The sequence below is a fragment of the Apus apus genome, chromosome 3 (assembly GCF_020740795.1).
Source record: "Apus apus isolate bApuApu2 chromosome 3, bApuApu2.pri.cur, whole genome shotgun sequence".
Classification (NCBI taxonomy): Eukaryota; Metazoa; Chordata; class Aves; order Apodiformes; family Apodidae; genus Apus; species Apus apus.
The window spans coordinates 28310771-28334352 of NC_067284.1; positions in this window are offsets into that span (position 1 = coordinate 28310771).

The window sequence follows — 23582 nt, forward strand, 5'->3', positions numbered from 1 at the left end:
TTCAGAAACCTATCCCACTTCCCTCAGCATACACATGTGCACAGAAAGAAGAGCTTCAGCCCCATCAGTCCAGTTCAGACCAGTTAAGTACCAGTGGGGAAGCAAGGTGCTTGCTCTGGTTGTGTGCTGCGTCCATGGCAGACAGCTCAACTGCTACATGTGGCAATTCCTCTCCTGTGCTTTCACTTCTATAGCTGTTAGACATTTGTGTATTGGGACTCCTGTTCAAGCGGTTATTGCCCTAATTATTTATTGTTTTCTAATGCCTTTCCTAATCTTGTAGCCCCAGACCAGCTGGTAAATAGCTAGCCAGTTTGTGAGTAACCAGAAGCAGTCCATTGCACAGATTGTGTGTTTTGTTGGGTAGTATGACAGCTAAAGTGTAATATGATAACTGAAAAGAGTTTAAACTTATTGACTGCAAAGTGTCCATGGAGCTCCACTGGAACCTCTTGCCTGCTTGGCTTGTGCCTTATTTAACATTGCTGGTGGTCAGATGAAAATACCTGTTCAGTAACAAATTAGAATGGACCAGTGTAATTAATGTGAAAGCCTACAAATCAGTGTCTTGGAAGTTCAGCTGTGTAACAAGCCTGCTAAGCTGCTTCCATGTAAAGCTTAGGAAACAGTGCCTAAATTTCAGTAATCTTCCTCACCTTTCTGAGGTTTCTTGACATGAGAGGGAGGGACATGATTTTCAGTTTCCAGTATTGTATTTCTATCCAGTCATTGCAAGGACAATGCAAGACTGGTGCTTACACCCTGAGCAGCAGTATCTGGTATCCTCATTACAGAAGGGGCAATATGTATGTGCTCCATTTTGCAACCTCCTGCTTGGTTCCAGTGGGAAGAACAACTTATGTGTACTAACATTGCCTGTTATTGCAATGAATATAACTCCATCTTTGGATATATGTATAAGTCACACCTAAGCTGCTGATGTAGACACCCTTCAAGTGCTTCAGATGGCACTTAACACCTTGCTTCAACTGCAGAATTATGTTCTATTCAATTTCTTCTAGACCCCAAGAGTTTTATGGATAGAATTTTAGGAAAATATTTTCTTCTTTCTGTAGTATTGTTGGAGATATCTTTGTAGGAAGAAACAAATCCCTTTTCTTTAAAAGACTTCCCACAGTTCTTGTCTCCTTACATGTTGTCCAGGCAGGCAGAAAAAAATATCTCTGTTTTTAGTGTTACCAGCCACAGGAACTCTTTCTTGTTTCTGAGAAGGGCAGAGGAAGGAGATGAGGTGAAGAAGAATCAGGAGGATGCCTAGCATTTCCAAACCTGCAGCTGGTGGCTATGATGAGAGCTCACAGAAGCCTATACTTGATTATTTAGGCAGCAAAAATCTTTGAAATCTAGGCTAGAGATTTTTATCTTCAGTTACAGCTTGAAAAAGGTGCCCGACTAATTTTGTGCTGCCCACTTAAACTGATAGAGGAAGCCTGAGAATACTATTGGAAAAGGGAGAACTAGCTGTCAAAGGGAAGTGTAACATTCTAAAGGATGCTGAAATATACCTTGGCCACATGATCTGTCCATGGGAGCAATACTGTATAATGACATTAAGTGCAACGGGACTACATGAACGAATAGATAATAGGTGATATTACAGGTTGTTTCTGAAGCATCACAGGCTGTTCTTTGTTTCCTCTGACCCTTTTTAGTCCCTACAGAGAGAGCACACAGCTTTTCCTTGTTGCTGCAGTTTTGTAAAAACATATATAAATGTTTTTCTCTTTATTTCATGGACATCTCATGTAAAATCTCTCCTAGCAGAAAAAGCTAAATATGCACTATTCCTGTCTGCTCTGTTAATGTGATGCGTGTAGTACTTTGAAGTAGAAATGTGATACTATATTTGTCCTTCACAGGAGTAAGAATAAGCAATACATAGTACAGCTGCAGAACTGCAGACACACTGAGAAGTCCATATTACAAAGTCCCTTACACAGTGAGTCATCCCCCCTGCACAGTTTGGAAAACTGAATAGGATGCAACCACTGCATCTCGTGTGACTGACAGCTCAGATGGGCTGTCCTCAATGGTCCCAAGTATAGCATGTCATGAAGAAAAGCTCTTGATTGCTTTGTTTTCCAGTGGTTTTGGGGAAAAAGGCAATTTTTTTGGACGATAAATGCAGAGTTTTGAAAGAACTTTCCTTTAAAGAACTGCAGCATATATGAATTAAACAGAACATTTTAGAACTTAAAAATATTCTACTTTCAGTTGCCAAAGCTGATAAGGTTAGTATTAAGATGCTAGTGCTATGAGGTAAATATTGCTGGCAAATTGAAATGTTTTATAAATGAATATTTTAATTTTATGGAAGATTTATAATAAATTGTGTGAATTTGCACATCTTGTCAGAAGCTAGGCTTTCCATATACGTGTGCTCTGAACAGTAATGGAGTCTGAAAACATGCTATTGAGACAGTGGGAGGATAAAAAACAAGGTCCTCAATCAGCATTTCACCCAATCCCCAATAGCAAACACAGGACTATAAGCAATGCTATGGCTCTGGTCGACTGCCAGGGATACTTGATGTTGGTGTCACCTGGCAGCAACAGCCACTCGTGCAAATGTATTTGGAATGCAGGTAAGAGTCACTGTGCCCCTGGGCTCCACCAGAGGTGGTGGGATGAGAGATTTCCTACCTTACATGAATAATGTGGGTGCCATCCTGCTTGTGCTGCGGGTGCCAGCCAGGGGCAGGGTGTTGGCCGTCTGCCTATGCAGCTGATACTGGGCCAGAAGAGCATGCCAACAGTCTGGCTGCATTTACAATACTTGTCAAGGGGCAGGGTGTCAGAAGCTAGGCTTTCCATACATAAAAAAAAATAAAAATGAGTACAAGCTATCAATTCCTTTACCATACTTAAGCTAACTATACATGAGTAACCATCTATAACAGATGTTAGTAGAGAAGTACAGCCAGATAAATTGTTCATAAGTAACGAGAATTTTTTTGGGCTGCTTTTCCATACTTGTAAATTTTTTCATGTTTTCTCTCTATGTTACAAGTACTTTCATTTCTGCTTATACCTAGGCCAGTTCTTGCTGATTCCTAGCATGTGCAGCTGACTTGCAGGGATTGAAATTGTAGTTTAGGTCCTTCTCTTCAATTTTCCATCTGGAGGAATGTGGTGATGTGGATTTTTTGGATGAACTGAAGGCATGAGGTTTCTGGGCCTTTCTGAGGTTTCAAGTAAAGGGTTCCTTCCCTTAAAACCCCTGACTTTTGGCTGACAACAAATGTGTTTGGAATGAAAATACAAGGTTTATAAGGAGACCCTCAACCTTAAGTATTATTATGTGTACTGAGGTGGGAGATCAAGATGGAGGTGTATAACACAGTTAAATGTACCTTCATTTTAATATGTAACTGTCAGAGACCTGCTGCTCTTCTGTTCAGCCATCACTAGCGAAAACTCAGACCTTCCTGGTGGGCCAGCGCTTTCCTGTCATGGTTCTGCCTAGACAGCACCATTTGAAGGACCGTGAGCCAGTTGCCAGACCTCTACAAACTGTCCCAGTTATTTTGAACTGCAATATTCTTGAACCCTTTCCTTACCAAATCTCTTAACTTGATCCTTCTCGTGGTATCTGTTATGTCAGATATGTGGTATCTGACAGCAGCCGGAGAAAAACCTTTAGAGATAGCAGATCAGACAGAGGATGTAGCACACTGACAACCAGTCTTTTTCAAAGGCTGCAGGGAACAGAAGGAGCCATAGAAAATATCCAGATAAAACAACAGGACAAGGGAGATTTTGATGCAAAAGGAAAAGACAGCAAATCATAAAACCGTGGCGAAGTATCTTTCTCTGTGAAATTAATTGCAACTCTCGTATCTTCCAGTTAAAAAGTTGAAACTCTTCTAGTTCTATGTCAGTCACTGATTGATAGTCAACTGTATTCCTCCAATTTGATATGCATCTGTTTCTCCACATACTGGGTAATTTATGTAGAGAGAAATCAAACCATTTTCTTTCATAGTTTCAGTGCAGAAATATGAGTTTTAAATATGTATTCAGTGATCCAAGGAACTTGTTACACCATACTTGTCACAAGTAGTCAGGTTTAATGACTACATGTAGGAAAAAGATAGCCTGTGTAGAGCCAACACTAAAAATCAATACTTCTCTTTTTCTTCTCTTTCATCAACCCACCAGCATGCATGTTAGTGTAAGATCATGCAGTACATAATTGGAAAAGGTGTCTGAAACTAATAATATAGAGGACAGTTCAATACCTGGATTGTTTAAAAAAATGTTTTAGTCAATTGCTTTTTATTACAATCCTGGTGAGTTTTAGGATGTAGATTTAAATTAATAACTTTTCAAAGAAGCATAAAATAGCATACAGGATTTTCAGATTAATTTTTTAAAATTAAGAAAGAATTTCAGAAAATCAGGTACAGCCCAGACAACTGGAATGACTAATCTTATTTCTTGTGCACTTGATGGGAACAAAACAACTGTTTTTCTCAGCCTCCTGGGGTTTTATTTTCACATGGATATTTCAGATTGATATACTAGACAACAAATACACTGTATAGTAACTACACTATTGTGGACTGCATTCATTTAATTGAATTCTGAGAGTCTGAAAGTTGTCTGAGCCTAGTGAGTAACCTCAGTCTCCTCATGTATTTGAGAACAAAAAATAGGCATTTCCAAAAGGCACTTAATATCACCTGCTTTTATAGACCTACCTTAGGATGAAATAGAGATTTTATAAAAACAGCTTGAATCCCCAAAAAGTCCTCAGTCATGACCTATGGCATGTTTGGCACAAAAGCACTTTTAATATTCATTGTGAGAGGCCAGCACAAGGCTAGTACTCAAGTATACTGCATAGTAGCTTCCCTAACTCCAAGTTAAAAGTTAATTCACTGCCAAACTCTGGTTAAACTGACATTTAGGATTAATTTGAAAGGCATTTAAGGTAAGCAACTTGCTGTTACCCCTGCAGAATACTTGCAAACTAAAGAGATGCAATTTTAGGAGATAAAAAGCTTGAAAAATAGCAATCTAACAGTGATTATTTATAAAACCACATTTATTTGTTCTGAAGTTGAAACTGAAAAAAAAGCTTTCTGTATTCATTGCACCCTCAACAGATTGAAAATAATCAGATGTTAACTTGGATATGAGAAATGTGCCCAATTCTTTTTCAGAAAGGATTAAAACCTGATAGGAACTAATGGCAAGCACAGGCAGCAGTATTAATAACCCTGGAGACCTAGCATAATCAAGTCATAATAGCTGCTTCCAAAGGGATTTTTTTGTCTTGTCTGCAAGGTTCAATTTTCTATTACAGACAGGAGAGAGTAGGCATCATAAGCAATAGAAGAAGAGATCAGCCTCCAAGGCATGACAGTTGTTTCTGCTCCTACCTTCAAGTGTTGCTCCTTCCCCTGTTTCTGGTGACACGTGTCAGATGAATTGATGGCAAGTACTAGGTCTGCAGTAACAAGGAAACATGATTTTTTAAGATCTCTGTTAGCTCTAATGCAGATGTGTGTGCTCAGTGTGACCCTGGCACGAAGTTGAGTGAAAACAATCATGCAAGGGATGAATTCACACTGCAGTTAGCAGTTTTAATTTATTTGGTAATTTTGGTCAGTAGCTTGAAAACACTAACTGGTAAAAAATAGCTTATCAAGTGCAAAGTATTATTTTTTTATGTGTAAGTACATACAGTCAGACACTTGTAACTTTCTAAGTTGCTCTGAGAGTTTGGACCATCTATGGAGAAATCAGTCATTTAGCAAGTATATAAAAGTAGGAACAAGGAATTGCTCTATAAGGCTGGATTCAAGAGACTTCGTATCACTTAGAAGCACAAATACTCTTGATACTTTCTGAGGCTTATGTTAATATTTACATGAGGACTTGCTATCTTCTGTACAGGAGAGTCCCCAGTTTTGGAGTCTGGATCAGATGTGAATTATTATTATTACTTTCACATTATGAACCTACATAACTCAGAGTACTGGACAAGACTCAGCCTTAGTGGTAACTGTAAGAATATACACCATCTCTCATTCTCTATGTGTGAATTACCTTTGCTCCTGGTTCTTCCATTTTCAGAGTCCCTGGGAATTGCTTTAGTTCTGAGGGAGAAGAGTGAGGAAAACAGATAATGACATGACAACATATAAAGGACTACAAACATATAAAGAACATATAAAGTGGCACAAACTTTTCATTGGCTGCTTTCAGTGGTCTGGTCATTGAAATTTGGGACTTGAGAATACAAGCGAGGCTAATCTTGTATAAAGAAGCTCAAACACAACCCCAAGGGAAATTCTAGGTTGTGAAACAGGCCGAGATATCTAGGAGTATATCTGCCATGTGGAATTTCTTCATTCCCAGCTTCTGTTATCACTTTCTGGCTTGTAACACACATGACAGTAGTACCTTACTCCCCAGATCTGACTTAAGGTTCAGAGGGTTTATTTTCAACAGGCTTTGGAGGTTCAGTGATGCATGTTGGAAGACTGTTTTTTTAAGTAAAAAAACTAACATATGTATCTTGAATTGAGGTGCAAAACACTGAAAAAAATAATGTGTTCAAACCCATAATGGAGCACTGAACGGTCTGATTTCTGAACTATAACTTTTTCCTCTAAAACAGACAAAATTTATCAGTGTCAATGATCACATTCAAATAAGGGGGCGTACATTCTGTAGCAATGTGGGTTATATAAAGCTGGTGGGAAAGCAATATGGCTTGGAATAAGATTTCTCCCATTCAAGAGGTTATTCGACTTTGCTCAGCAGTCTCCCTCTAACAGCTTTGTTTTTTATTTTTTTGCCCTGTAACAAACCACAGAGATGAAGTAACACTCATCAATATTAATTGTTGATGCTTTTGTAACTTTCTAGCTGGCAAATGATTCGTTATCAGCTCAATAGCATCATGAATCATCAGACTGCCAATCATTCCTGTGTAGTGTAAAGGAGGAGATGCTGTTCAACTGAAATCTTACAGAATCCTTTTAACATGGAGGCTGCTCTCCTGTGTGCAACTGGAAGTCTCTGATCGTTGGTATCCAGTGCTTTTACTGGAAATGTGTTTTCCTTTCGGTGTCGTGAGAGACATTTAGAAACCATCTTAGTGGTCTCAGCCTACTCTTTACAAAAGCATCCTTGCCTTTTTGTAATTTCTGTTACAATGTGCACAATATAAGGAAATAATATTGCGGGATACTGAACATGATATGTAGTCACCGCCTTGGTTAGGTATCTGGAGTTGTCTCTCTGAACTCACTATAGAAAAAAACAAAATCACTTTGAAGCACCTGTTTCCTTCTTCCCTTTACAGTGCCTCCAGAAGAGGCATCCATTGTTTTAGGCATGCAATTTGTCTTGATGAGGCTGCTATGCCAATGCATCCCCCTCTAACACCTGGAACTCTTAAGAGTAATGTGAGGCTTGAAAGGAGAGTGGCTGAATGGTGCTGTGCTTATATAGGCAGTAACAGCAGGTGTTACAAGTGCATCCTGTCCAGCAGTTGCCTTTCATTCTCATGCTGTCCCTCCCCTTTGAGAAGGTGGACTAGCAGGGGAAATACGGGATCTGTCTGCAATTCCTTTGCCCCCAGTTTTGAACTCGTAGTAAAACCTCTTGCCCATGGAGCAACAACTTGTGACTCTGGAGTGGCTGAGTGTTGACAGAGATTTGTCTTCCTATTTTGTCTGGGAAGGCAAGGTTGGCCCAGAGCAGGTTTTTTATATGGTAGCAGCAGGGTGACCTGTTTGTGTTGCTCCATGGCCAAATGCAGAGTCCCTGGTGGGTGTGTGCATATGCCTGCATGCAGGAGTGTGAGGGGAAGGAGGAAGGTGGTGCTTGTGCTAGGCATTGTGTGCCCTTTAAATCCATGTGTCCATATAGAAAGCTTTCCCTAGGTGGAGCGTAATTTCTTGCTATGATGTTTACTGTAATTGACTACATAAAAAACTTATTCTTCTTACTTGTAACTCCAGAGCCCTGTGACATCTTCCCATCCTTCTTACCCAGCCTGTCCTTGTCACTCTAACTGCACAAATCACTCTGACGCCCCATCTCTAACCTCAGTAATACTCAGGAGCAATGATACAAAGGACCACCTTTCTGGACGCTCCATCTAGTGTTATATATTCCAAACTATTTTATGATCTATTATAATATTATCTGTATCTATAATCTATCTGTAGTTAGTGTTATCTGTTACTAGACAGAGGTGGACAAATTGCCAGTTTTATTGGTGAGAAAGTAGAAATGCTCAATGGTATTTCTAACATGAAGTTGGAAAAGACTGACTTGATATATTTAGAGCATAATGATAAAAGACATCCTATTCCAAGAATAGCTCAGAAATATGTGAAAGGACCTCTGCTAAAATTAAACATTTTAAAATAATCTGGGCAAGGTAATTTGCATACAGGAGTTTTAAAAGAGCAGATTGAATAGTTCTTACAATAAATCTTGAAATTGAGATGGAATTCAGGACATCTAGAAGAAATTAGAATGCTGATACTTAAAAAAGATTAAATAAGAGTACCTAGGATTTTTCCCTGAAACTGATCAGGGGCAAACTGAGATTCAAACTGATGCAAGATTTTAAAGTACTTAATGAAGTTACTGCAGATCAACATGTTGAGAAAAGATTTTTTCAAACTACCAGTTTGAAACAGTGAGTTCAGATATGATAAAAACCACAGTGTGAATATATTTTTGTAAAAGATTTAATTTTACAGAAGCTTAATTAATGGCGTAGTAGAAGCCTGATCCCAGTGGGCTGATTTTGCATTTGTGAAGTAAATGTATGCAGTCTCAGTGCATCAGTAACACAATTCAAGCAACTCAGGCAGTATCTGGAGCTCCAGAGGCCTCCTGATAGAAAAGTCAGGCAGCCAGGAGGTGAGCAAGAGATGTGAAAGAGATGTATAACTTTAGATGAAGGAATGCTGTCTCTGTCCATCCTAGGCCCAGTCTTCTTCAACATCTTCATCAATGACTTGGATGCAATACTCAAAGGAATTCTAAGTAAATTTGCTGATGATGCAAAGCTGGGAAGAGCTGTTGACTCGCTCAAGTGCAGGCAGGCCTTGCCAAGGTTGTTGTTTTGCTCTGTTGTTCCTACCTCTTTCCAGCCACACTATTGCGATGCAGAAAGGACAGCACACCAGTGAGAAGTTATTAAACAGTCTTCCATGTATACAGTACTCAGCAAAACATCTGGTGAGCTGCCCCTTATAAAATTTTCTGAAAGTCCATATTCTCCCAGCAGTTGTCTTTTACCATGCTAAAGTCAAGCATAATTTTTCGTGTGGTTTTTTTTTTTCTTATCTGCTTGTTGCTCCTCATTAAGCTAAGTAATTGTGGCCAGTCAGCATGGCATGGCAGATGCACTGGTGTGAGCCCTTGTGTTGATCATGGTCTGTGTCACGCTCCTGTTACGAATTCAGAAATGTTTCTCTAGTGTATTTCATGAGGAGCTTTTCTCATATAGGTTGCTATTTCTGCTTTAAATGAGATTGTAGGATGCTGTGTGGCTGGCCTCGTGCTTATGTGCAGTTGATAAAAGATAATAAGACAAGGACTCAGCTGGGAAAAACAAGCCATTTTAATAACGAGTTAATAGTCAGAACTGACTTCCAGACCAATATATTACATTTCGGTCTTGTTTTTTTCTCTGACTTAGCATGTGTTAGAAATTTGATGAGGAAATGCAAGCATGTTTAATAGAAAATGGTGATCTGATTTTGGAGCAAGACCTGGATGTCTTAATACATGTAGGAAGTTTCTGAACTAGATGATGGCCTAAGCCTATGTAATTGGCTGATGGGTGTAATATGGTATGTTTAAGGCAATTCCTTCTTTTGCAACTATATTACTTATCAAAGATAAGCTTTGCTGTTGTGTGTGGGTGAAGAGGTCAGAATAATATTTACTGTGTCTTGTGATAAATTGTGTGCTCGAATCCAGTTCTGTCACTGTCAGCTCCAGTTGTCAGGCTGAACATTCAAGAAGCAACGTCCTTTAATACAATATTGCAAGCATCTTGTTCAGCATCAATCAAAGTACAATTTGAGATATAGCTGATAACGGATGCCTTTCTGGAGCCTTCTTTGATCAGCTTTGCTTCCTGGAAATCACTGACTGATAAGCAGACTGATACCTGATATAAATAGGAAGATGCTTAATATTTCTTACTCCAGCAGAGGAAGTTATCATCTGTCACAAATAAATTCAGAGCATTTGTTGTTTTGTTGCTGCTGCTGCTTTTGTTTCCTGTTGGCATTATCAGGGATAGGATAGTGTTAGCAGTTTCAGTGTTTCTTCTGTCATCTACTGACTGTTACGTGGCAGCAGCTTGTTGCTGAAAAGAAAGTTGCAGAGTTTCCTTCATGATCAAATCGATAGTGGGAAGAGTGTCACCTTCCATTGTCTTCCTGTGCTTTTCACTTAGCATGCTAACAGATCAGTGGCATCATGCAATGATATGAGCTACATCTTTACCAGGAGCTGCTATGTGATGCACTAATTTGCTCCCAGGGGAAGCTGTTCAAGGCATATGTTCCCTGTGGCATTTTCATGGTCACTGTATTCGAGTGCACAGTGATCATGATTTAAATGTCAGTTATAGTCCTTCTTTCAAGGTGCATGATATTGGCTTTGGCTGTATAAAATGCACTTAACCAAGTATTCTTGATCACACTGTATTGCTGAATTATCCATGTCATTATTTACTTCTCTAGCAATTTTTTTGTCATCTGTCAATTTTTTCTAGCAATGATTTCATATTTTACTCAGATCACTGATTAAAATATTAAACAGGATTAATCCCAGAAGAGATATCTGTGGAATGTTCAGTACAGGGCAAAACCCCTTCAGTGACAGAATAAATTTTTAAAAAATCATGTTTATGTTTATTTTGAGATCTGTTGGACCAACTTTTACTCTTTTAAATATTGGCCACATTTACATTTACAATATTAGAATCATAGAATGTTTTGGGTTGGGATGGGCTTTCAAAGATTGTTTTGTTCCAGCCCCCCTGCCATGGGGGCACCTCCCACTACATCAGGTTGCTCAAAGCCCCATCCAACCTGGCTTTCAACACTTCCAGAAATGGGGCATCCACAGCTTCCCTGGGCAGCCCATTCCAGTGTCTCACCATCCTCACAGGAAAGAATTTCTTCCCTCTTTCAGTTTAAAATCATTGTCTCTTGTCCTCTCACTCTACTCCCTGTTAAAGAGGGGCTCCTCATCTTTCCTAGAAGGCGGCTATACAGTGTCCCCAGAGCCTTCTCTTCTCCAGGCTGAACAACCCCAAATCCCTCAGCCTGTCTTCATAGGAGAGGTTCTCCAAACCTCTGATCATCTGCACAGCCCTCCTCTGGACTTCTTGCTAGCAGTCCATGCCCTTCTTATGTTGGGGACTCTGGAACTGGGCACAATACAGAAGATGGGGTCTCACGACAGCGGAGTAGTAGTGGAGAATCACCTCTTTCCTTTGGTTTATTTTGATACTGCTATGAATAGGTCATTTGGTTTCTATTTTCTGTAGACGTTTCTCTTTGTGCTGTGTTTATTTTTCTTCTTCTAGGTTGGAATCTGTTTAAATGTACAGTGGATATTATTTTTTTCTTGATTTCTTATCTAATAATTTCCAAACTAACTTTAGCAAGATCTAGCATAAATATAACACATTGTATGGGAGATGGATGTTGATTTTTCTCATCAGGTTACCATCCAGTTTTCTCCATGTCTGTACACAGTAATCAGGGAAGCAATAGAAAATGAATTCACCCTACGTGGTTTTGCCCAGCCTGATGATTCTTTTACCATATAGCAAAGTAATACTAGCTCCACCATTGCACACTGCAGATAGCTTCTCTACTTCCTTGGGACAAATTTTATTTCCTGTGTATCTATGGTTATGTTAAAAATGTGTTGCAACACACAGACTTCTTCTACATCCAGCTAATGTGTTTAGAATAAGTCACCATCACTTTTATGGCCCTTTTATTCCAGGTAAATTCCTATGAATATCACATATGCAAAGCTTTTCTTTCTTTCTTTTTTTCTTTTTTTTTTTTTTTTAATTCACTTACATCTGGAAAATTTACAAGCACTCCATCCTCCCCTGTTCTGCCAACAGATAGCATACTTCTTGGCATCTGTCTTCTACCATGCTGGCTTACTCAGTTGAGAGCATAAAGCACTATTGTGATATGGAAAGTCCCTTCACATAGTTTATCAGAAGCAGCTTCAAGTATCAAAATACACAACAGGTCAAAAATGCAGGGTGTAAGAACAAAAACACTATAAAGACAAAAAAAAAGAAAAGAAAAAAAAAAAGCAGCTTTTAACCCTGTTTTTATATTTTCATGACAAGCTACCCTAAGTGCAAAATTCTAATATGTAAATGAATAGCTTATTTTACTTCTGTTAGTCCCTTTGATCACTTGTTATTAGAAGAATTCTACTACTGTCAGGGTTTAATACTCCCCTCCCTCCCCTTATGGGAAAAAGAGAGGGAATAAGGGAGACTTCTATGGGCTGGGAACTAAACTACACTGCTTTAATGCGACAGTAGTGGTGAAAAGGAAAAGTAATTAAATGTAAAGCAATATACACAAATATACACAAAAGCATTATTGCACTCTCCCCTACACCCCAATAATGTCCACGTTACCACTGAAGCTGAAGGGCAGGCCCTGGAAAAGTCCCGACTCATCTCCTGGAGTCAGTGGCAAATGGGAGCTGGGATGGAGGAACTCTGGGGTGCAGGAACACAGCGATTGGGATCAAAAGCAGCCAAACAGACAAAGTCTTCCCAGGATGCTGGCCATGGACAAAGAGAGTGAGCACCTTGTGACGCCTCAAGTTTATATCCGCTATGAAGTGTCTGGGATGGGATACTTCGTTTGGTTAATTTTGGTCACCTGTCTGGTCCACTCCTGCCCAGAGGAGGGTCTCAGGAGTGACCCCTTACTCCCTTCTAGTTCCAGAATAGAAAATGTTTTCTTCAGAATCAAGCAGTGGCCTTGGTTCTACATACCATTCTCTTGCTGTAACTATAAACATGGAGCGTTAGCAGTCTTAGAAGCAGACACTGACTGAAAAATATGCTGTTAATTTCAGCAACTGCAGCTGCTTAGAAGGGACTTAACTGAAAAGTAAAATAATAAAAAGAATCTCAAACCAGGACAGCTACATACTTGGCATTTTTTTCCCATGTCCTAGATTAAAGATAGTCTTTACTATCTGAAGACGATATTAAATACATATATTCTGTGTGAAACTGGAATGAGTGTTTATGAAATAATGTTCACTTAAGAATCTGGTTTTGTGTAATTAGTGTCATTAAACATTCCATATTAGTATAATACTCTAGTGCAGCTCTATTAAAAAAAAAAAAAAAGTATTAGGAATAATGCGCTTGTTTAAGTTTTCAGCGTGAAACAAACTCTTAAAGAAAGTGCAGCTTTTTCTGGGGGAGGAAAGAAATGAAGTCTGATTTGTTTTCTGATTTATCATTTGTAAATTAATTGTATTGCATGATATTTTAGCTTTGAATCTGTTTTACACAAGAAATAAAGAAAGCTGGAGGACAGGCAAAGATTTAGGAACAAACAATTGTCAAAAATTGTTGACTCATGTTGAAAATAACTACATTGTTTTGGAGTTTGTGATCAATACTATACTATATATCTTGTAGTGGGACCCACAACAAGCGTCTCTTCCACTGACATTATCTCTCAATTATATCAGTACAAAAAGGAAGGTGGACTAACAGGCACATTTGAAGTGACTGAGTTATTTTTCCTGAAGTTTTATTTTAGATAAATGAAAGCTATTAGTTTGTTTCAGTAATAATTGTGTCAGGACAGAAGAATTTGTAGTGATCTGTCACTAATCCTTTCTCTCTGAATCAATAAAAACATGTCACTAGAAACTGTGTAATGAACTGCTATGGGAAGGAGCAAAGTCATAGGAAAAGAGAATTGAATCTGATATTTCTGGCACTACATCTTGAGTTAACCATATCTGTGTGGACATGTGATTAAGCTTGTGATTTCCATGTTTCACTATGGCATGCCAGGCAATAATCCACATTTGTGGCTGTACACATGGTAGTAATTTCAGTAGCACTTAGATCCCTATTTTAAGGTAATTCATCTCCAAAATAACTGGAAGGTACACCAATGACTATCGTCACCACAGCAAAGCCTAAGCAAGGCTAGCAGAGTTGTTCCCTACCTCAGGTAACTTTTTTGGTTTTAAGATAATTTTCCTTTTTATATTGATAAATATCAATTTAAATTTAGATTTTATGTTTTTATATTGATATATAATTAACATCTTTTTTTAAACTTGACTGTGCAGGAGGAGAATCCCTGAACGCAACAAGTTCTTGATGAACTGATCCAGTAGACCCAAGTGCTCAAATAAGTACCAAGAGTAAGTTTTCTTTGGTGGCTTCTGAGCTTTGCTGGAGTGGGAAGAAACTAAAAGAAATGTGATTTTTTTTTTTTTTTAAGAGAACCTGATATGAGTAACATCTTTCAGATAATCCAGTAGTTAATGTCAGCAGCAAAGGGAATAACATTATCAGTCAAACTACAGTAGATGTGAACCAGTAAAGGTAAAAAGCATAATGCAGTGAATGAAAAAAACCCACTTTTCACTCTGGAAAACACTGGACTGGATTTAAGTTGTTCTTGAGAACTTAGTGTGTCTGTAGGAGGAAACTTAAATGACTCTGGAAGGACTGTTACAAAAAAACAATGCAAGTCATTTCTAATTGCAGGTTATTGCATGCTGTGTAGCCATTATGTCTGTTACATTTCCATCTGTTGTTTCTTTAATGTGGCCTGTTGTGCTTGTGCTAAGAGATTAGCACGTTAACTAAAATGTTAATGTGAGCTCTAGCAGAGCCCAGAGAAAAAAGTGGAAGCAGAGTGTCTGATGTTGGAAGCCTTTTATCTAAAATTACAAATGCTGAAAGAAGCATCCATTGCCTGTAGCTTGCAAAATGCTCTGAGTAGTCAAGGAATACACAGGCATCCATCATCCACAGAATGGTGCTGTGCAGCTAGCCATTTCATCTGCCATTGCCATCTACCTGCCAAACTCCCCTTCCCTGTCTATTCAGAGAAAACGTATTGTGCAGGGACATTCTGTGCATTCGGTTGACATATAGTAGTAATAGCCCTACACATCCTTCCATGATTTTCCTGTTGTTACTGATTTTTTTTATCTGAGGACAAAGAGAAGCTCTAAAATGAACCAACCCCAAATTATCATTTGTAGCTGGCAACAGTACTGAGGTCTGGGAGAAGTGGAATCATAGAATCATAGAATCATAGAATCCTAGGGGTTGGAAGGGACCTCGAACATGGACTTGAACTATTGATGGAGCTACAGTAAAGAATAATGTGCTACACCATCACCAAACGTGATTCACACATACTCTGCCTTGTTTTAGTAGCTCCTGTGAGGTAGATTTTTTTCTGATTTTTAACCCCTGCAAGATTGCCTTTTTTACATATATGTGGTTCATTCAAGGAGCAATGACCACTGACATCTCAGCTGTGCTTTATCAAAGCAGGAAAGTACTTTGATGCTGCTAACAGAATGCAAGCTAGTTAATTAAAATTTCAGAAGAAAATGAAAGTCAGTTTGGGACTGCAGGGAACACATTTTATGAGAAGGTGGAATCACTGTGCTGCTTTGATTTAGGTCTTTGTCGTCACCAAAATTGCCTTTGATTTTTGGGAGTGTGGTCATATAAAATTCTAGTTTACATTTATTTAGCTGATGATCTACTTTTCTTGCTGCAGATTTTCAAAGAGAAGAATGTAATGCCCAGTATTCAGTGTACTTTTAATAAAAAATACAGTTGCTTCTTTTTCCTTGATCATTTCCATTCCTTCCTTGCAAAATGTCTGGAAAGAAGTATCAGACAATATTGATCAATGCATTTTCAAAGGAAATGGATGCAATATTGGGAAATTTTCAGAAAGTTGTACATTAAATTTATAGAAGCAAGTGTTGTTTCTTTAGAACCAAATGGAAATACTCTCCCCTATCTTCTCCTCTATTACCTATCTCCCCAGATTAAGTCCTTTTGTCATAGGTCATGTTTTCTAGTTCCCTGAACTTTTTTTTCCATAGCAGAGTATTTCATTTGAGGACTTGAGGAAGGTGAAAAGTATGTATCACAAGTCCTACAGGCTGTGGTTGTTTGTTTGACCTTGACTAGAACTGGCTTTTTCTAGATCACCTGCTATTTGATCATGTTTAGCATGTCCTACACTCCAATCCAGAAGAGACACCTCTCTTTCTAATTATGTTGATAATCTGCATCATGCAAAATGTAATTTTGCATGCTCATGATATATGTGATAAAGATTCCTTTACATCCCACATTTGTTTGGGAAAGGGATGGACTAGCACTTGTGGACTGCAGCCTCTATATTAGTTGCTGCCCAGAGAGGTTCCTTATTTCCAGAGCAGAATGAGAAAACGTCTTAGCACACTCTATTTTTTTCCTATTATCTAATAAATACTGCTCTTCTCCACTTCCTCACTGGGTAGATGCTTTCCTACAAGTCTAAAATGTTACTGAAATATTAAAAATATTTTACTTTAAACTACTGTATCTGTATTGCTACATTGATTTTAACATAAATAAATGCAGGTGGTGGAAGGGTGAAAGTCAGAAAAACAGGGTAATGACAGTGGTTAGCAGATTAGGGCTTTAAATGATCTGTGGAGGATCTTGTGAGAGATGGAGAGGAGATAGATAACAAGATATTACTGAAATAGTCTTGTTAAAACCTTCTCCTGACACCACATCCTGCTTTTGCTGATGAGTTAATCAGTTCTGAAATGGTTTCAGGAGTGTGTTGGCTTCTCTTTGCTGTACTCAGGTCTATATAATATTTTTTTTAAAAAAAAGTAAAAAGAATAAGTAGATTCTGTTCCTGTGTTAACATCTTTATTTCTCTTCTACTCAATGTAACTTGTTGGCTAGAAGAGCAGAGAGATGAAAGCTTAAATTTGCTATGTTACATGGTAGTTTGCTATGTTACATAGTCACTAGAGATTTTATGTGTGGACCCAAGACACTTTCATGAAGTACTTCCATGAGTCCAGGGTCACACTAAATTGTTAAATCCAAAATTAGCTTTGGGGTATTTTTTATGTTCGCTAGCACGTTTTTACACCTTTGTTCTTTCTTCATTGGTCTGCAGCTCCATGTTTCCCTGACTTCACTCCATATACCTGTTTTACACCGGATAGGTACTAAGTCTTTGTTCTCTTTGTTACCCCTAAAACCACTTTTGCCTGTCTCCAGGTTTTCATTTCTTTAACTGACCATGGGTGAGTTGTTCATACCTGTGGACCATCCAGTGCCAAACCTGTGCCCAGCTCTTATTACCCTGTGCCCATACTCTTCTGGACCACATCCCGTGTCTCCCCTTCTGAAGGCCTGTGCAGTCATACCAGGCTTGTATTTCTTACATTGTGTCATCTGTTGTGTCCTGGGCTGCATAAAAACCCATGACCAGCAGGTCAAGGAAGGTGATTTGCCCCTCTACTCTGCACTGGTGTGAGTCCTGGAATACTGTGTTCAGCACTGGGGCCTATAGTACAAGAAAGATAGGGACCTGTTAGAGCAGGTCCAGGGGAGGGACACAAAAAATGATCAAAGGGCTGCAACATCTCTCCTGTTAAGAAAGGCTGGAAGAGTTGTGGTTGTCCAGCCTGGAGGAGAGAAGACTGGGGAAACATTATTGCTGCCTCTCAGTATACAAAGGGACTTTAAAGGGAAGATGGAGACAGACTTTCCACCAGGGCCTGTAATACAAGGACAGGGGGCAATGGTTTTAAACTGAAAGAGGGTAGGTTTAGACTGGACACAAGGAAGAATATTTTTATTATGAGGGTGGAGAGACACTGGAACAGGTTGCCCACTCTGTCCCTGGAAGTGTTTGAGGGCAGGTTGCATGGGGCTTTTAGCAACCTGAAAATGAAAGATGTAGTTGCCCAAAGCAGGAGAAGTTGGACTAGATGATATTTGGAAGTCCATTCCAATCCAAATCTTTCTATGCTTCTATGATTCTGTTAGTCATAAATACCCTATTCTATATATAATAAATCTGTTGCTGCTATGCATTTAGAACTATGTTTTTACTATTCACAGATTAAAAAAAAGTAAATCACTTTACATTAAGACAACTGGCCAACTAAGTAAAATTGCTGTCTCAGCTAAACCAAGTAAAACACAAAGCAGGCTGGATAAGGCTGCTGTTGAGGCTTTGTGAACTCAATACAAAGCTATTTCCTGATACTAGCAATGGCAATAGTACTGCCAGAGTCATAGCTCTGCAAGGCAGCTATGAGGTGTTTGGCAGCTTGTCTAGAAGTCATAAGGGAAAATTAAGTTTGTGGAAAGTGACTCCTGAAACCTGCTGACAGGTTCCCACAAGGTCTGTGGCTGCTTGGGAGGACTGGCTCTTCTGTGGCTCTTTGCTCTGGAGTGGCATTTGAGTATTTTCATAGGCATCAGTGGTGCAAGGGATAAGAGGTTTGACATTGTAAGTGGTTGGTAAATTGAGATTCAGGCTTGAGCATAGCTGAGATGCTCCCAGGGAATTTCACCACCTCACTTCTCAATCTGAGGGCTCCACTGACAACTATGATTCAGGTTCAAAACCAGCCATATATGCAAGGTCAACAGCTCCATTTAAATTCTGCCACAGTAGCAAACCCTGTGCTATTCATGGCAGGAGTGTTATCTCAACCTAATAATAGCAGCAATCAATTTATATCTAAAAGGCTATTTGTATTTCTACCTCTTTTTTGTTTACTTACCTTTTCTTTCTCAAAGGAATATCTTTTAGCTTCTATATGAAAGTGAAAAAAAACAAACACACACAAAACTAAAACAAAACCACACAGGATTTCCGTTTCTCAAATACTCTTATCTAGATTTATAATATACTGTTTTCTCTCACTCCTAAACATTTGTAATTGCCTCAGGAGCTGGTTGAGAAGACAGAGGTGGTATGCCAGGCTTCCCAGCAACATTTCTGTCCTGTTCAGACATCTGGCAAAGTAGCTCTTTTATTCCTTTTATGCCACTGGTAATCCCACACCCACTGAGCAGTCAGTTTTCTGCCTTTTCAGTACATTGGGATCTTGATATTAAAGGGTTTACTTGTTGGAAATTACTGCAGGCTCAGAGATTTTTCAATAATTCTGTGCTGTCTTTATCAAAAACATGCTGATCCAAACTATGCATTTGTCAGCAATTTTTCCCCTCTTAAACATGAAAAAATAGAAGTGGAATGTGAAACTGTTGCTAAATAGTTTACCTGGAAGAGAATGAGGAAGCTGATGGTATTTGGGATGTAGAGTCTTTGTGTTTCAAAACAGCTTGCTGCTGAGAGTTGGGGAGGTAGGAGCTAGGGAAACAACAGCATGATTATAGAACAACTTCAGTCAAGTGAGTTTTTAACTTTTGCATTGTTGTGTATATTGAAAACTTGAGCATATTTACTTCCAAAATTCAAGACAGGAGACAGAGGTCAGTCTAAACCCTTATTTTATTTGAATGATTTGGAGTTTAAATAGCAGTAAACAAAATTCAGTAAGAGATCTACCTGCTTTCCAATACAAGTAATGATATTTTAGTTTTTAAACACCAAATCCAGCAGTTAAGACCCACTCAATAGTATTGAACTGTTGTCAAAAATTAAGCAGTCAATTATTTTAATTTAAATATCTAAACCATGCTAAGAAGAATTAACCTAGTGGTATTGGCAAACCCACACTTCCTTGTATCTCTCAAGTTGCTAAGTATTTTGTGTAACAGCCTGAGTTACCTGATAGTAGGAAATATGCAATAGGATGTTGTCATATTCTTACTCTCTTAAGAATGTCTTTGCTCTTGTTTCACAGACAATATGCAGAGCAAAGGAAGCAGTAAATCAGAGGGCATTATGGGTATTTCAGTTGATTCTGAAAGGTGATGGAACAACTTGTTCTTGGCACTATCTCTAGGCATATCAAGGATGAGGGGGTCATTAAGAGCAGTCAACATGGTTTTACCAAGGGGAAGTCATGTTTGACCAACCTTATAGCCTTCTATGAGGAAATTACTAGGTGGATAGATGATGGTAGAGCGATAGATGTGGTCTATCTTGATTTCAGTAAGGCATTTGACACTATCTCCCACAGCATCCTTGTAGATAAGCTGATAAAGTATGGGTTTGGTGATCAGGTAGTGAGGTGGATCAAGAACTGGTTGATGGGAAGGAGTCAGAGAGTTGTAGTCAATGGGGCAGAATCTAGTTGGAGGCCTGTGACTAGTGGAGTCCCTCAGGGGTCGGTACTGGGACCGGTGTTGTTCAACATCTTCATCAACGACCTGGATGAGGGTACAGAATGCACCCTCAGCAAGTTTGCTGATGACACCAAGCTGGGAGGAGTGGCTGACACACCAGAAGGCTGTGCTGCCATTCAGAGAGACCTAGACAGGCTGGAGAGCTGGGCGGGGAGAAACTTGATGAAATTCAACAAGGGGAAGGGTAGAGTCTTGCATCTGGGGAAGAACAACCCCATGTACCAGTACAGGTTGGGGGCTGATCTGCTGGAGCAGTGTAGGAGAAGGGGACCTGGGGGTCCTGGTAGACAGGAGGATGACCATGAGCCAGCAATGTGCCCTTGTGGCTAAGAAGGCCAATGGCATCCTGGGATGCATTAGAAAGGGTGTGGTTAGTAGGTCAAGAGAGGTTCTCCTCCCCCTCTATTCTGCCTTGGTGAGGCCGCATGTGGAGTATTGTGTCCAGTTCTGGGCCCCACAGTTCAAGAAGGACAGGGAACTGCTTGAAAGAGTCCAGCACAGAGCCACAAAGATGATTCAGGGAGTGGAACATCTCCCTTATGAGGAAAGGCTGAAAGAGCTGGGTCTCTTTAGTTTGGAGAAAAGGAGACTGAGGGGTGACCTCATCCATGTTTACAAATACGTAAAGGGTGAGTGTCAGGACGATGGAGCCAGGCTTTTTTCAGTGATGTCTAGTGATAGGACAAGGGGCAATGGGTGCAAACTGGAACACAGGAGGTTCCACATAAACACCAGAAAAAAACTTCTTTACTGTGACAGTGACAGAGCACTGGAACAGGCTGCCCAGAGAGGTTGTGGAGTCTCCTTCACTGGAGACATTCAAAACCCACCTGGACAAGTTCCTGTGTGATGTGCTCTGGGTGATCCTGCCTGGCAGGAGTGTTGGACCAGATGATCTTTCGGGGTCCCTTCCAACCCCTAGGATTCTGTGATTCTGTGATTTAAATTGTCTGTGTAGTTCTTGGTTATTAGGTGCTACTTAATAAGACAAAGAAGCAACATTTAGGTCACATCACATATTCCCCAAAATTCTATTTCTTGAGAGTTGCAGTATGGCATGGTTAGTCTGAAGGTGAGTTAGATATAATTTGATTTAATGTAGCAATGTTCTTTATTAATCAATTGAAGGGAAAATAGATACTAAGACTATGACAAAGACTGGCCATGGTTGAGACAGTTCAACCTTACCATAGTAACCTTCAGCCAGAAAACTGATGGAACTCTTGGAAATCACGTATTTTTTTGCAGTTGTGGATGGGCATAACTGAACATATATACAGAACATAACATGGTATGTATATAACTAGACAATAGATTGTTTCATAAGGAAGAGCTTGCATTCTAAAAGTAAGAAGTTCTGGCAGTGTGATTCCCTCCTTCCTTCCTGCTTAAGACATAACCACTAGTGGGGGTCATGATGGCTGCATCCAGCTTAAGCTGGACTTTAGGGGACAGATAGCAACATGGTAGCAAAGGGTGTCTGCAGCAGCAACCGAGACATCTTGGTGCCATGCAAATATGACTAGAAGTCAATCATCTTACTCTGTAAATAGCAGACAGCCCAGGGCCTGCTGAGGTCTCCCAAAATGCCAGTGGGTTGCACGGCAGGATCTCCCCTTGAGCAGGGACACCTCTCAAGGTTACAGTTCCAAGGTTACAGTTCCAGGTTGAGAGATTCCTTGCCATAACAGATTCTCGGTAAGTAATTAATAGCACCCTAGACTTTGAAATCTTAGCTCAGTGACTTAAAGGATTGATTGTGCATATATAAGCCTTTAAACATAAACCATTGACCCAGTCTGGGACTAGGAATGGATACAGCTGCACCTAGACTTTTCTCTCTGAGGAGTTCAAGAAAGAAGAGGATCCTTTCTGAACCTTGGGACTCAACAGGTGGGTCTCCCTGGCAGTGTTGTCTGCTCCTGTCTTCTATGCAGTAAATAATCAAGTGTACCTTGCCATCAAATCCTTCTAAACTGCTGTCACATTTACTGCTGAACACTGTAAACTCACTGCTTGATATCAGTAGAGAATATTGTTGCTTTGCTTTTACAAGTGAAGTCTCTTACTCCATTTGAGACAGTAGTGAATCGTCCATCAAAGTCTCTGTTATTCTGATTTTTTACACTGTGTGTCACTGTCAGAAATTATTTCAACAAGTAATAGATTTAAATGGCTCAGGTCAACATAAGCCTGTCAGAATTCTCAGACACTCCTTTGTTCTTAAAAACAAGGGGAAATTAGGAACTGAGACTGAAAAATCTGTTACATGGAGATGCAGTATGATCACTGTATTCCTGAAACTTTTAAAAGTAGTTTTTGACTAGCAGCTATGACATAGATACCCAGGGTAGTGAACCAGACAGCTTCTAATTTAGTCGTGTCCTTGGGCATTGATTTTGATCACTGAGTGTTGGTTTGAGAGAAAAAAAAAGATGTAAGATTATATTTTGAATATGATCTTCTGATTTCAGATATGGAATAAGAAGCCACTTTATGCATAGACAAAGTTTTTTTACACATTAATGACATGCTCTGCATGTCATAGCCGTAAAATGCTGTAAGCAACCAGTTCTAAAGCCCTGAAAGTGACTTCATACATCAGTTGTAATGGTGGGTTGGTTCTGAGAGATAATTCTTGCTAGATAGGCCCATGTCTGTCCATGTAGATCTATCTGATATACTCCAGGGTAGATGATCTTTGCTAATGTGACTAACTGTTGTCATGCAATGGATCATCACCTTTCAATGGAACATCACCTTTCAACTTGAATGTCAGTGATACCTCCGTAGAGTTTTGTTGTGAGGGCAGTGTGCATTAGCTACCTGCCTTTGGCATTACTGGCATGGAGGTAGGCACCTTATGCATTTGGTAGTGTCACCGCTCCCCTTTAGAGAATCCATAGTGAAATCTGTCCTATGTAGGGTGACCAAGGAGGTCTGTAGGGACCCTGTTTTTTAGCTTCTAAGTGAGATAGGCTGGCAGCATATGAGTGAGTTTATTGCAACACTTGGAAAGACACAGAGGTGCCAGTTCTTGGTCAGGTGCAGTTAATATAGGCCAGGAGGGTAAGGAAGGAAATTAGCAAGTAGAAGGACCAGAGAGTGAAAGATGTGAGTCAAACCAAACTGCAAAGCATGCTGGGTGACTGTG